We start from the raw sequence: 14,366 nt of genomic DNA, 5'->3' as shown, positions 1-14,366 counted from the left end.
TCGACGCTTCAATAAAACATTCAAAAGCAAAAAACGTCAGGCATAGTGGGCCGTGACAGAACGAAACGTGACTGATAATGATCGTATCAATCAGCTTCGACCACCTTTTCACATACTCTGGGTTGGTGTGGTATTGCTGTGCTTTGAAAAAAAAAACTGTTTCTGCTGTGCTGTGAAATAAAGTTGTAGAGTCTTTGGTAAAATTTTTTGTAAAAATGCTTTTGAAAAAAAAAAGCATTATTATAGTGTTTGGTAAACTTTTATGTAAAACAGATGTGAAACAAAATCGGTTTTTCAAAGCTGGGTTTTGCAACTTCTTGTTTTTGGTTTTTTTCATTCAAAATTGTGAAAAAAAAACTGAAGCTAAATATTTACCAAACACAAAAAAACTCCTAACTTTTTTTTTATACCAACTTTTTTCAGAATCACCTCAGTACCAAACCAAGCCTCGCGGAAGGGAGCACCTGAAAAAGCAGCTCGCGGGTCACCACCTTAGCCTGCTGCTGCTTATTGCTTAATCAGAAGTCAAAAGCTTCAAGCTTCAAGCTTTTTCAGCTAAAACCGGAATTAAAATTGTGGTCGAAGAGTAGAGCTTTTGAGCTTGGAGAAATGGCGACGGTGACGGCATGGCAGTTACCGTACAGAATCTTGGCGGTGGCGGAGGAAGAAGAAGATAGCTCGTCGGATCCGACTAACGCGGTGGCGTTCTTGGGGTTGTGTTTGGTGTTAGGAATCGCCTGCAGGCATCTGCTGCTTGGTACCAGAGTTCCCTACACCGTCGCTCTGCTCATCCTTGGCATTGGCCTCGGCTCCATAGGCCTCTCTCTCACTCTCTTCCATTTCTTCTTCTTGTTATTATTATTATTATTTTAATTATTGGGTTTAATCTAATTTTAATTGCAGCTAGTTATCAAACTTTGTATTTTTGCTGGTTTCAGTGATTTGAATCTTAAAAATGATCATAAAAAAGTTAGAAGCTTCTTGTTTTCAATTTTGGATTATACATATGGTTACGATCTGGGACACAGGCTTTTCACGTACGTTTTTGTGAGCTCCCTCTGTAACGTTTTTCAACGATCTAACTGTCTATCTTCCGTTTCAAAAAACGTGTCAAAAACATGCATCTCCGGATTAATCTCACCCGTTTATAGTATATCGTACGGTTAGAAATTATTTTAAAATTTAAAATTAAATATGAATAGTATCTAACTAAAACTGACCGCACGATATACAATGAACGGATGAGATCATGGGATTCCTATAATTCCTAGGAAAAGGATGAGCCAAGGTTTAACAAAATTAAAAGCAGCATCTCAACTGTGAGATTTCTAAGAACAGAAGTAATTGAATATAAGGAGGAATATTGAGCAACAACCATGCAATCGTAGTGAGACACAAAACTACTTAATTCTTTGTCAGCCCATTTCAGATGGTGGGATGGTACTCTCTGCTTTGTGTCTTTATTAGAGCATCTCCAAAAATGAGATCTCAAATATAATATGTCAAAATTTTATTTGATGGTTGATGTGTCAAATTGAATACAAGTGTTAAATTCTCTTCTTTTCCAATAGATGTGTCAAATATTTATTTTATTATTTTATTGGGCCTAGATTTACATTAACTATTAAAAAATAAGGAAAATTAATGATAATGGCTTGATAACTTTGAGTTTTAACGATAATGACAAAATAAAGGCTAAAGTGAATAGTATCATGATTGACTTTTTAGTGTAAAATTGTGGTTTTTCGTTAAAATAAATAGTACTGAAAGTTTTTCGTTAAAGTTCCCTAAAAAATAACCAAAATTAATTGTCATTTTTATTCTATTGGTTGTTAATGGGACCCATGTATTAAAAAATTCAATTAAATATACAACTTTTTCTTTGTTTGTTGTCAAAAAAGTCAGCTAGAAAGTAACGAGTTAAATAACACACATGTCACATCATATATGGTTGATAATTAATGGTTGATAAACATGCAGAATATGGCACACATCATCAAATGAGGAGGATTGGAGCCGGAATTCGAATTTGTAAGTTCCAGCTTTACATGTTTGCTGAAATAGCAAGCGCAACGCGGTTATAGGCTTTGCATCCTTGTGTTGTTTTTGACTTGGAGGGCTTTCTGCTGTGGTGCAGGGGCAAATATTGATCCTGATCTTCTTTTGGCTGTTTTTCTAGTTTTCTATGGAGGTGCACCAAATAAAGGTCACTTATATAGTTTTTTATTTTGTTCTTCTTTTATCGCGTTGTTGTTCTGCATATTCACGATCATGGAAAGTCGGAAACTTATATACGTGAGGTATGAAATGAACCGGCAGATTTTTCTATCTTAATTGCAGAGGTGTATAGTACAAATGATGATACTAGCTGGTCCGGGTGTTCTAATATCAACCTTTGTCCTTGGATCTGCTTTGAAGGTATCCTAAACTTTGCTAATTAGACTATATGTTGGAGTTATATAATTATATTGTCATATACAACTGCAGCTCACTTTCCCTTATGACTGGAGTTGGAAAACATCACTGTTGCTTGGGGGGCTTCTTAGCGCCACTGATCCTGTGGCTGTTGTTGCTCTGTTAAAAGAGCTTGGTGCTAGCAAAAAGCTGAGTACGATAATTGAAGGAGAATCCTTGATGAATGATGGGTATAGATTTTTAGCCGACCTCACTTACTAGGAAAAGACTTTGTTGTTGTTGAACAATGGATATAGATTTACAACCTTTGTGTAATTATGCCTTTCATATCTTCTCTAATCTGAATGTGTTTAATTTCGTCCAGGACAGCAATTGTGGTGTACCAGCTATTTTATCAGATGGTCCTTGGAAAGAGCTATGACTGGGCCGCCATAATTAAATTTCTATCTCAAGTCACATTTGGAGCGTATGTGTCACACATTTCTTTGAGCAGAGATGGCAGCTTTGTCTCGCATAAATAACTCTTTTATTGTTCCAGTGTAGGCATTGGTCTTGCTTTTGGCATAGTATCTGTACTCTGGCTCGGGTTTATTTTCAATGACACCGTGATAGAGATCACACTAACACTTGCTGTCAGCTATGTTGCTTACTTCACTGTATGTTCCTTTTCAAAATTGGATGCTTCATTGTTAAGTTCAGATGATCATAATTCCAAATTGCTTTTTGGCATGTCAATAGATACATATGAACTGGTCCAGAAGTCTTACGATTGAACCTGTAGTAGAAATGCTAGTGATAGTTCTGCAGTTACTTTTACGTGTGACTTATTAGAAAATATGAAAATAACACGAAAATTCCAATGATAATAATCATAAAGAAAATAACAACATCAATTGTATACAAGATTAATATAAACAACTAGAGATAAAGTTAGAAAAACAGACAAACTTGAAGATTGAGGCTTGCATAAATGCAATGTCCTAAAGACATAATTTCGCCTATACTCTTGTGTTTGTAGTTCGGTAGGCTTCCATCTCCTATGATTCAACAATTTATAATCCGAAGTCAAAACACTTCAATCTTCGGACTCTGAAGAACTTTATATATTCCGTACTCTCAAGACACAACTCGGAATTTGACACACAAAGCATGAGAGAAACATGTGAAAAATATATTTTGAATTCCTACAACTGCTGTAATGGCAGCAGAACATATATACAAGATAATTACAGACGCATGTAATAAACAAAGGAAAGAAAGAGGCACCCATGCTGTTTTTGTTGAAGCTGTCAGTAACCACATGCAGTGGCCTTGCTGTCCACGTTAATAGTGCAACACACATGCTAACTTAGCTGTGAAAGAATGATCTTATTCCTTCTGTCCATATGCCTTCTGTCCAGCGTGGGAGTAGAGAACCTTTAACATATTTTATTGTCTTTTCAACACTCCCCCTCAAGTTGGAGAGTGTACATCGAGTACTCCCAACTTGCATATGATGGATGAGAAAGCCTCCTTTCCTAATGCCTTTGTGAACACATCTGCAAGCTGGTTTGAAGAAGGAATGTACCTTGTGATGACTGAACCATCTTGTATCTTGTCTCGAATAAAATGACAATCAATCTCTATATGTCTAGTTCGTTCATGAAAGACTGGGTTAGCAGCAATATGGAGCGCTGCTTTGTTGTCGCAATGCAGCAAGACCGGTTTTGGATGAAGCAAACCTAAATCCCTTAGAAGATATCGAAGCCATGACAGTTCACAACAAGTTCCAGTCATGGCTCTGTATTCGGCCTCTGCGGATGATAAAGAAATGGTCTTTTGTCTCTTTGACCTCCAAGAGATCAAAGAAGAGCCCAAAAAAACGCAATAACCTGTAGTTGACCTTCGTGTTGTAGGACATCCCGCCCAATCTGAATCGCAATATGCGCTTAAGTTCAAGTTGTTTTGAGAAGAGAAAAACAAACCTTGTCCAGGCGTACTCTTCAAGTATTTCAGAATTCGGAGGGCTGCTTCCATGTGCGGTTGTCGTGGTTCATGCATGAATCGACTTAACACATGCACGGGATAAGTGATGTCCGGCCTTGTAATGGTTAAATAGATCAATCGACCAACCAACCTTCTATACTTTGCCGGATCTTTAAGCAACTCACCAGTGTTAGAGAGTTTAGTATTCTGCTCCATAGGAAACTCCACTGGGCGAGCTCCCAAAAGACCACTATCTTTCAAAATTTCTAAAGCGTATTTTCGCTGAGAAATAAAAATCCCTTTCTTTGACTGTGAAACCTCTATTCCTAGAAAGTACTTTAAGTTACCAAGATCCTTGATTTTGAAGTGACCATGAAGAAACCTTTTAAGAGCATTAATTCCTTCAGGATCATTGCCGGTGATTAAGATATCGTCAACATAGATCAGAAGGGCTATAAAGGATTGCCCTTGCTGCCTCGTAAATAAAGAATAATCTGCCTTTGATTGAATATAACCAGCGGATTTAATTGCTTCTGAAAACTTTGCAAACCATTGCCGGGAAGCTTGCTTCAAGCCATAAAGGGATTTATTAAGGCGACACACGAGATTCTCCCCCTGTCGCCGAAGACCAGGAGGTAGGGTCATATAGAGTTCTTCATGGAGATCACCATGAAGAAAAGCGTTGTGGACATCAAGTTGGTGAAGAGACCAAGTACGGGCAGCAGCTAGGGCTAATAAACAACGAACAGTGACCATCTTAGCAGTAGGTGAGAAGGTATCGTGATAATCAACACCTTCAAGTTGAGTGTAACCCTTGGCGACGAGGCGAGCTTTATAACGTTCAATAGAACCATCAGAACGATGTTTGATCTTATACACCCAACGACAACCAATGGGAGTTTTCCCGGCAGGGAGAGTAGTGACTGTCCAAGTATTAGTGTCCTCCAAAGCATGCAATTCAGAGTCCATGGCAGCTTGCCAATGGGGATGAAGGGCAGCCTGAGCATAAGTGTGGGGTTCAACCTGCTGACTAATAGAAGCAAGGAAAGATTGTTGTTGGGGTGAGAAACGATGATAAGTGAGGAAATTAGCGAGAGGATACCTGGTACCGGTGGTAGGACCTGGCGACGAAGAGTAAGAATCGATTGGTTGGGAAGAAGGCAAAGTAGGGCAAACATAATCACTGAAGCGAGTTGGAGGAGTAGAGCGTCGGTCAGAGCGACGAAGCACAGGCACAGAAGGTGCGGGGGGTACGGGCGCTGGGAGCGCTGTTATGGCAGTAGCAGGGACTGAGAGAGTTGGAGCATCGGACTCTGTAGGTGGACGAGTAGAAGACTCAACAGGTAACACGGGAGAAATGGTGGACGCGGAAGGAGTTGTAGAGAGAACAGTGTAGTCAGGAAGGGGTTGAGGTAAGACAGGTCCGGGAAGGGGAAGTTGGTCATCGGAGGTGGAGTGATTTTGGTAAGGGAAAATATGTTCGTGGAAAATGACATCACGACTGGTAATAAACTTATGGGTGGTGAGGTCGTAAAGCTTATAGGCTTTTTGACCAACAGGATATCCTAGAAAAACACACTTATGGGCACGGGGAGCAAACTTATGAGAAACGTGAGTGTTGGTGGCATAGGCAAGACATCCAAAGACTCGTAGGTGGGAATAGGTGGGTGATTTGGAATAGAGACGTGCAAAAGGTGTAGTGTTGGAAAGAATTTTGGTAGGAAGACGATTAATAAGGTGGACGGCCGTGAGCACACATTCACCCCAAAAACGAAGTGGTAGGTGGGCTTGGAAACGCAAACTACGTGCTGTCTCAAGAATGTGACGATGCTTGCGTTCTACAACCCCATTTTGTTGGGGCGTATAAACACAAGAGTGTTGGTATACGACACCGTGTTCTTGGAAAAAATCACGAAGGGAAAAAAATTCACCTCCATTGTCAACACGGATTTGACAAACAAGTGTATCAAATTGAGTACGAACATAAGAGAAAAAATTCTTAAGGAGATGTTGAGTCTCATTTTTGTGTTGCATAAGAAAGATCCATGTGAAACGAGAATAATCATCGACTATGGTTAAAAAATATTTGGCGCCACAAGTGGAGGCAATTTTATAAGGACCCCAAATATCACAGTGAATTAAAGCAAAGGGTTTCTGGGTTGCAATGGTACTAACACCAAAAGGTAAACGACTTTGCTTGGCTAATGGACAAACATCACAAGCATTATTTGACTGGAAAGGAAAGTGTAACATAGTTTTGGACATGAAATCTAATCTAGATGATGACAAATGACCTAAACGACGATGCCACAACTCTGTAGGTGATAGGACCATGTTACAGAAACGTCTCGAAGTGCCATCTTGGACAGGAGCCAACGCCACCAAATAGTAAAGTCCTCCTCGCTGCTTACCCAAACCAATCGTTCTCTTCGTGGTCAGATCCTGCAAAATACACCAAGTGGAAAAAAAAGTGACGGAACAATTTAATCCTCCAGTAATTCGACTCACTGACATCAAATCTACATTAAAAGTAGGCACACACAACACATCTCGGAGTAAGAAGGTAGAATTCAAAGATAAATCTCCGGTTAATGCAATAGGTGCTTGTTCTCCACTTGGCAATAAAACTGGCAACATATTATCATTTTTCACACCATTAGTAAGCAGTTTCGGTGAAGAGGTGATGTGGTCTGTCGCACCACTATCGATGATCCATCGATGGAGATGCGAATGATTTTTTGACAAACCTTTGGTAAGGGTGGTAGCATTGGCTTGAGGGGTAGCGGATACATCCTTCCCATTCATGATACTGAGAATTTGCTGAAACTGAGAATCTGATAAACCTGACATCACGGACTGCATTTCTTGTATAGAAGGTCCTTCTGAGGAAACTATGTTGGCTGACGAAGAGCCAGTGTCTCGCTTGGAGCGATTCCCACCACGTGGATTGGATTTGTTGGTCTTATGAAGACGATGCCCAGGTGGGTACCCATGCAACTGGTAGCAAGTATCAATAGTGTGGTAATCTTGATCGCAATGCGTACAATGCATGGGTTTTCGAGTGGAGGAACCTGCGGACTTGGAGTGGTGGCCCTGGCGAACTGCCATGGCTGCTGTTGCAGTGGTGGTGCGAGAAAGGCTCAAAGAGCGTTGTTTCTCCTCTTGTGATATTGAGGAGTAAGCTTGACGTACAGTAGGCAAGGGATTCATCAAGAGGATTTGTCCTCGAATAGCACTATATGAATCATTGAGTCCCATAAGAAACTGCATCAACCTGTTCCTTTCATTTTGAGCACCGCATGTGCATGAAGATGAATCACTGTAAGAAGACAACTCGTCCCACAGACTCTTCAACTTGGTATAATAGGCTGCAATAGAGAGTTGATCTTGAGAAAGACACGAAATATCCCGCTGCAATTGAAAAATCCGAGGAGCATTGCTTTGGGAGTAGCGCTCTTCCAATTCGTCCCAAATCTCATGAGCGCTAGTCATGTAGAGAATGCTGTCTGAAATATCTGAATCGATTGAGTTGATGATCCAGGCAACAATCATGTCGTTGCATCTCTTCCATGCAGCATGATCGTTCGGCTGGGTTTTTGCTGACGGTTGTGGAACAGTGCCATCAACAAAAACAATCTTGTTTTTAGCACTCAAGGAAATCTTCATGGCTCGGGACCAGGTGGAATAGTTGTCCCCATTAAGGGGTTTCGAGACCAGCACCATAGCTGGGTGGTCTGAATGATGAATGAACAATGGATTGGAAGCATCAGGCTTGCTTTCGCTCGAAGTTCGATCATCGGCCATTGTTAATATCAATGGAAAGGAAAAAAAAAACGCGCTGCTTGTGATGAACAGCAGTCAAAGAGAAATAACAGAAGAAAATAGGACTAGGGTTTTGGCCTAGCTCTTGATACCATGTGAAAAATATATTTTGAATTCCTACAACTGCTGTAATGGCAGCAGAACATATATACAAGATAATTACAGACGCATGTAATAAACAAAGGAAAGAAAGAGGCACCCATGCTGTTTTTGTTGAAGCTGTCAGTAACCACATGCAGTGGCCTTGCTGTCCACGTTAATAGTGCAACACACATGCTAACTTAGCTGTGAAAGAATGATCTTATTCCTTCTGTCCATATGCCTTCTGTCCAGCGTGGGAGTAGAGAACCTTTAACATATTTTATTGTCTTTTCAACAAAACAAAGTGGGGAAACCCTATTTCTCAAGAGTAAAAATTAACTCTAATTTTCTATCATCTAATACCAATGGTTTCATGGGTTTATATAGCACCCAAGTACTTCTTGTTAAAGAGATGTAATTTTTCATCTATATATACATCATTTGATAAGGGAATGCATCTAAATAACATAACCTTTCTAAAAAATATGGTTAACACTATTTTTCATTTAATTATTAAAATTATATATTACAATATTTTATATTATAATTTCCAACATGACTGGGGAGTTGGCCACTTGCATGTATCATCCTTTCCAAATTTATGTCCGTTCTTTCCGAAAAATAACCAATGATTGTCAACAATAAACTGTTTCATATGATTTTTTTCTAGCGTAAAGACGGTTGATATGCATTCCAGTTAGCATATTATAATGCATTTCACTTATCTGGAAAATTTTGGTGATTAGTTGCCTGTTTTCTGTATGAAAAAACTGAGACATTTAATTCGGGTGCCACAGGCTCAAGAGGGTGCGGACGTGTCTGGTGTCTTGACGGTGATGACTTTAGGAATGTAAGCTGAATTTCCCAATAAGATCTCGTTACACACTGGAGAATACATTTATCCTAATGTTATAATCTGTGGACAGGTTTTACGCTGGAGTTGCAAGGACAGCTTTTAAGGGTGAAAGCCAACAAAGTTTACATCATTTCTGGTATATCTTGTGGTTGTGGTTATCACGTTAAACTAAAGGCAGTCTGTTTGTTTAAACAAAGGTCCAATTCATGAGTAAATTCATCCTATTGTTAATAATCTCTTAAACCGAAAGATACAGCAAATATGTGAATTGTTTGATGAAAAATGCCTCTTGAATCTACTCTCGATTGAAATTTTAATTGCTCGTACTCTATGAATATTGCGCAGGGAAATGGTTGCTTATATTGCTAATACCTTAATTTTCATCTTGAGGTAAGTGCATAATCGAGCACTCTTTAATTGCGTTTTGTTTCGTGACAATAATTAAAGGGAGAACAGAACTAACTTACTGTACCATTTGCTTGATCATGATTTACATCCATTAAAACACATTTTCTGTTTTTGTTTTGTTTTTCAGTGGAGTTGTTATAGCTGAAGGTGTTCTTAGCGGTGAAAATGTTTTTGATCATGGTAATCCTTACTTTTCAAACATATAGATATGCATTTATGTATTCATAAATATATGTCACTTGCTTAGTCATAATTATGCATACGCACACGCGCACACACAAACACAGGCCGATCAGGTGCGGAATCTTCCAAAGTACAAAGGCCGAACAGTCAAGCTTAACACTACTGCATATTTTTGTTGTTTCCCGCCGTGTACCTTTTAAATATTTATTTTTCATGTATATGTTCTTGCAGATATTTATTCAACTTGTTTCCCTGTAACTAATCGTTTTTGTTTCAGGAAAATCTTGGTTCTACCTCATTCTTCTCTATGTTTACGTTCAAGTTTCCCGGTTCATAGTTGTTGCAGTTTCATTTCCCCTTCTCCGGTATTTTGGCTATGGTTTGGACTGGAAAGAGGCTATAATCCTTATATGGTCAGGTCTACGAGGGGCTGTAGCGTTGTCACTTTCACTGTCAGTGAAGTGAAGGCAAGTTATTGTTATTTACAAACTTTTGTTTATGCAAAGCAAAATTTAACTTTTATACCTTGTTGGTGTGGCACTCTCGCAATATTTCATTAGTACCTTGAGTTGAATATCAGAATTTGCGACGAATATAACTATAAAATAGTAGGAATATTATTAAACAAATAAGAATGCCAAAACGGCTACAAAACTCTAAGAAACCACATTGTGAATGACTTACTATTCTATAGAGTTACAAAATACCATATATATAGAAAACTAACATAACCCTAATAGGCAAGGAAACGAAACTCTAATAATAACGGGCTAAGCCCAAAATACCAAACATTAAAATAAATCTAAATAATAATATTTTCCAACACCTTCATCAAACTCATGTGGTACACGACATGAGTTAATATTTTCCAACACCTTCATCAAACTCATGCGGTACACGACATGAGTTTGTCAACAAGTAAATGCGGATGCAAGCTCCATTATGCTAATTTCCAATGCCAATTTCAATACGAAACTTCACTGGTGCAAGTGCAAGATTTCAATGTCAATGCCAGTGCAAGATTTCATGCCAGTGCCAATGCAAGATTCCATGCCAGTGGCAGTGCAAAATTTCCATGCCAGTGCAAATTCCAACTTCCGAACAAACAAACAAAAAATCAAATTTACTCTGTCCACAACGTCACTCGAGTGATCACCAGTCCAAGCACTCGAGTGATCATTGTTCCAACAGAACTCTTGTGCACGCAACAAATGACCCAACAAAACAATCCTCATTATAGGTCAACGAATTTACTTTTCCTTTTTTTTTTTTTGTACTTTTTTTTCCCTTTCCTTTTCTTTTCTTTTCTTTTTACCTGGGGTCTTCTCCTGATCACGTAAAACAATGCAGCAATCAATTCCATTGCACATTGCAGAACGAGTTGGTGCGGATACAATTGCGGCCGGGTGTAGAAAACGGATAGGGTGCTGATGAAGGTGGTGTCGCGACTGGTGGGCAGGCAAAGCAGGTGGTGCGGTACGTGTAGTGTGGGCGGGTCAATGCGATCTCGTTTCACGAGTTCAATCTTCAGACTACGGCGCGGTTGACAGCTATTTCAGTTCCTGATATTTTCTTTTTCCAAACTATTATCTGACAACTAAAGTAAAGGAACAACGGAGACAATAAAGACAAACAAATCGATTCCAAATGAAGACAGAAAACAAACATGCATTCACCAGATCGAACATAAGCGGAAGCCTAATCAAGATTCGAAATGAAACCAAACAATTTTCAGCCAACAAATTGATACCAAACCAAAGCAGACTGATCCCAAAGAATCAAACCTGCATATCAAGTTGAATATCAGAGTGTGCGACGAACAAGACTACAAAATAGTAGGAAAATTATTAAACAAACAAGAATGCCAAAACGACTACAAAACTCCAAGAGACTACATTGTGAATGACTTATTATTCTATAGAGTTACAAAGTACCATATATATATATAACTAACTTAACCCTAATAGACAAGAAAACGAAACCCTAATACTAACGGACTAAGCTCAAAATACCAAACAATAAAATAAATCTAAATAATAATTTTTTCTAACCCTTGTGGTTGAAAATCAATCCCCGCTGTTGTTTATTTCGTTACTTTTTTCTTTTCAAGTTGGATGGTGCATCATAAGCTGTCCGTTCTCAATAAACCAGCTGCTAAACCTCAGTCTTCTCTATTTTTTTTTCCTTCTGAATACCCATGATTTTTATGGCTTCTAATTGATTTACATTTACTCTTGCAGAAAACTAGTGACAGTTCTGCACTTATCAGTTCTGATACCGGAGTCCTGGTATGTATCTGGAGCGTGACTGCTTGCCCACAGAAAATCATGTTTGTCTGTTCTTTTAGCGTGTAGTATGTTAGATTTGCAAACAAAGCGAATTAATTAACATTGGACATCACTTGAGATACTTATTTAAGAAATCTGTTTAAATCTTTGCAGTTTGTTTTTTTCACTGGTGGAATTGTCTTTTTGACACTAATTGTGAATGGTTCCACCACACAATTCATTTTACGCCTTCTAGATCTGGACAAGCTATCAGCAGCTAAGGTGAGGTTTAACCACATTGTCCTTGTAGACGTGTGGTACTGCTTTATGTTTCTGTTCTTTGTTTCGGGCTTATAATTTTCAAGTAATTCCTCAACATTTCATGCAGCTGTAAATCCATTTGAAGGTGGAAATCCATTTGGGCACTTGTTATGAGAATTTTCTTCCGTTTATGCATTTGGTTTCTATATCTTTGTCTTGTTACAGAGGCGCGTGCTGGAGTACACAAAATATGAAATGTTGAACAAAGCATTAGAGGCTTTTGGCGATCTTGGAGATGACGAGGAGTTGGGACCTGCTGACTGGCCAACTGTGAAAAGATATATTGCAAGCTTAAATGACATTGACACCGAACCTGTACACCCTCACAAGGCATCAGAAAGTGGCAATGATCCGCATCTTACAAATTTGAAGGATATACGTGAACGTCTTTTGAATGGTAAATTTAGCAACATATTTCAGTCCCAGTAACTTTCAAGCTTAGGCATTTGTTAGTCCTAGTAACTTTCAAGCTTAAAGATACTGGTGTGAAAGTTAAAGGTCACTATATCTAACTATGGCCTCATTTGCTAAAACAAAAAATCATTTTAAATCAGGAGTCCAAGCTGCTTACTAAAAATTCCAGCTTGTTACAGCTACCAAAACTACACGAAGAGTTCTGTTTGTCAAATTTTCGGTACTTTCTCAAAATAACGTGTTTTAATCAAACTTTGTAATGCATGGCAAGTGAAAAGATAATACAATGGTATGAACTCTGGAACTGATTTGTTTAATTCCCCTTATGTTTAGGAAAGTTCTATTGCTCTTGTGAAACTTTTCCTTCCACAAATATTTGAGAAAATGGCAATGCAAGATTTGAGAACTCTTGTTGCGGAAAGGTCAGTGATGCCGATTTACATAAGGGGCGAATCTTTTGAAATTCCATACCGTTCCATTGGATTTCTGTTAGAGGGTTTCGTTAAAACCCAAGGTGTCCAAGAAGAACTTATCACATCACCTGCACCTCTATTCCCCTCACATGGTTACCAGAGCTTCCAGAATCTGGAAACATCAGGTAATAATTAACTTCTGTTTCGAAAGATACTTCTCAGAACAAGTTTCGTTCTTGCATAAACCACTTCCCCATCCTTAATGCTAATCATTAACCTTTTGCCGATGATTGGTCACAGGCACCAGGGGAGCCAGTTTTTCTCATAAAGGATCCAGTTATCTCGTTGAAACAAGGTCGAGAGTGATCATATTCGACGTTGCAGCATTTGAATCCGACAGTGCTCTGATTAGATGCTCATCCTCATTTATATCAAATGGAGTTGATCATCATCCTCACAGGTCTCTTCCTAGAGAGCATAGTGGTCTTATGAGTTGGCCTGAGGACATTTTCAAAGCAAAGCAACAAAAGCAGAACCCCGAAGGGATTGACAGACAAATCAACAGCCTGTCAGCGAGGGCGATGCAGTTCAGCATTTACGGCAGCATGGTGAGCTTGGTTTCTTTACGTTCTTTCGCACTTCGAATACAATTCTGGTTTTATCTTTTTGCTCAAGCAAACTTCTTTTCTTATGTTGTTATGCAAACAAGGTGAAGGTGAATCCACAGAGGTGCGCTCGAAGCTTTCTGAGAAGTGGCCCGATTAATCCACCACGCACCCTGTCATATCCAAGCATGCCATCGTATCGAGGCCGTTCACACAAGGTATCATATCCAAGTGTTCCATCTCATCACAACAGTCCACTGGTTTCAGTCAGATCAGAAGGGGCAACAACTGTGAGAAAGGATTATGAAGCGAGAAAAGTCACGGCCCAATCAAGTCTTCTAGGGCAGCAAAGTACAGAACCAAATAAGAGCCATGTGGTAAACGATTCGAGTGATGAATCGGGTGGTGAGGATGATGTAACAGTGAGAATCGATTCACCAGGTAGGCTTTCTTTTTGCCAGGCTCCTTGAATGTTTACCTCATGATTCCGAAAAACCACGGTTGTAATGTCGGATTCACTATCGTTCCAAGTTTTAAACAAGTCTCTGTCTAATATTTATTTTAGTTGGATCAGAGAGATCCTGTACGCGACATCAACTATCGATTGATTGTACAA

The 14,366-nt window shown here is 39.1% G+C and overlaps 1 pseudogene; it reads left to right on the top strand.

Annotated features, from left to right (window-relative positions):
• The first annotated feature begins 489 nt into the window (after nt 1–489).
• LOC103414364 (sodium/hydrogen exchanger 7-like) lies at nt 490–14,289 on the top strand (annotated as a pseudogene).
• Nucleotides 14,290–14,366: the final 77 nt, after the last annotated feature.

Source organism: Malus domestica, chromosome 13 (assembly GCF_042453785.1).
Source record: "Malus domestica chromosome 13, GDT2T_hap1".
Classification (NCBI taxonomy): Eukaryota; Viridiplantae; Streptophyta; class Magnoliopsida; order Rosales; family Rosaceae; genus Malus; species Malus domestica.
This window is presented reverse-complemented; position numbering and strand designations above follow the sequence as displayed.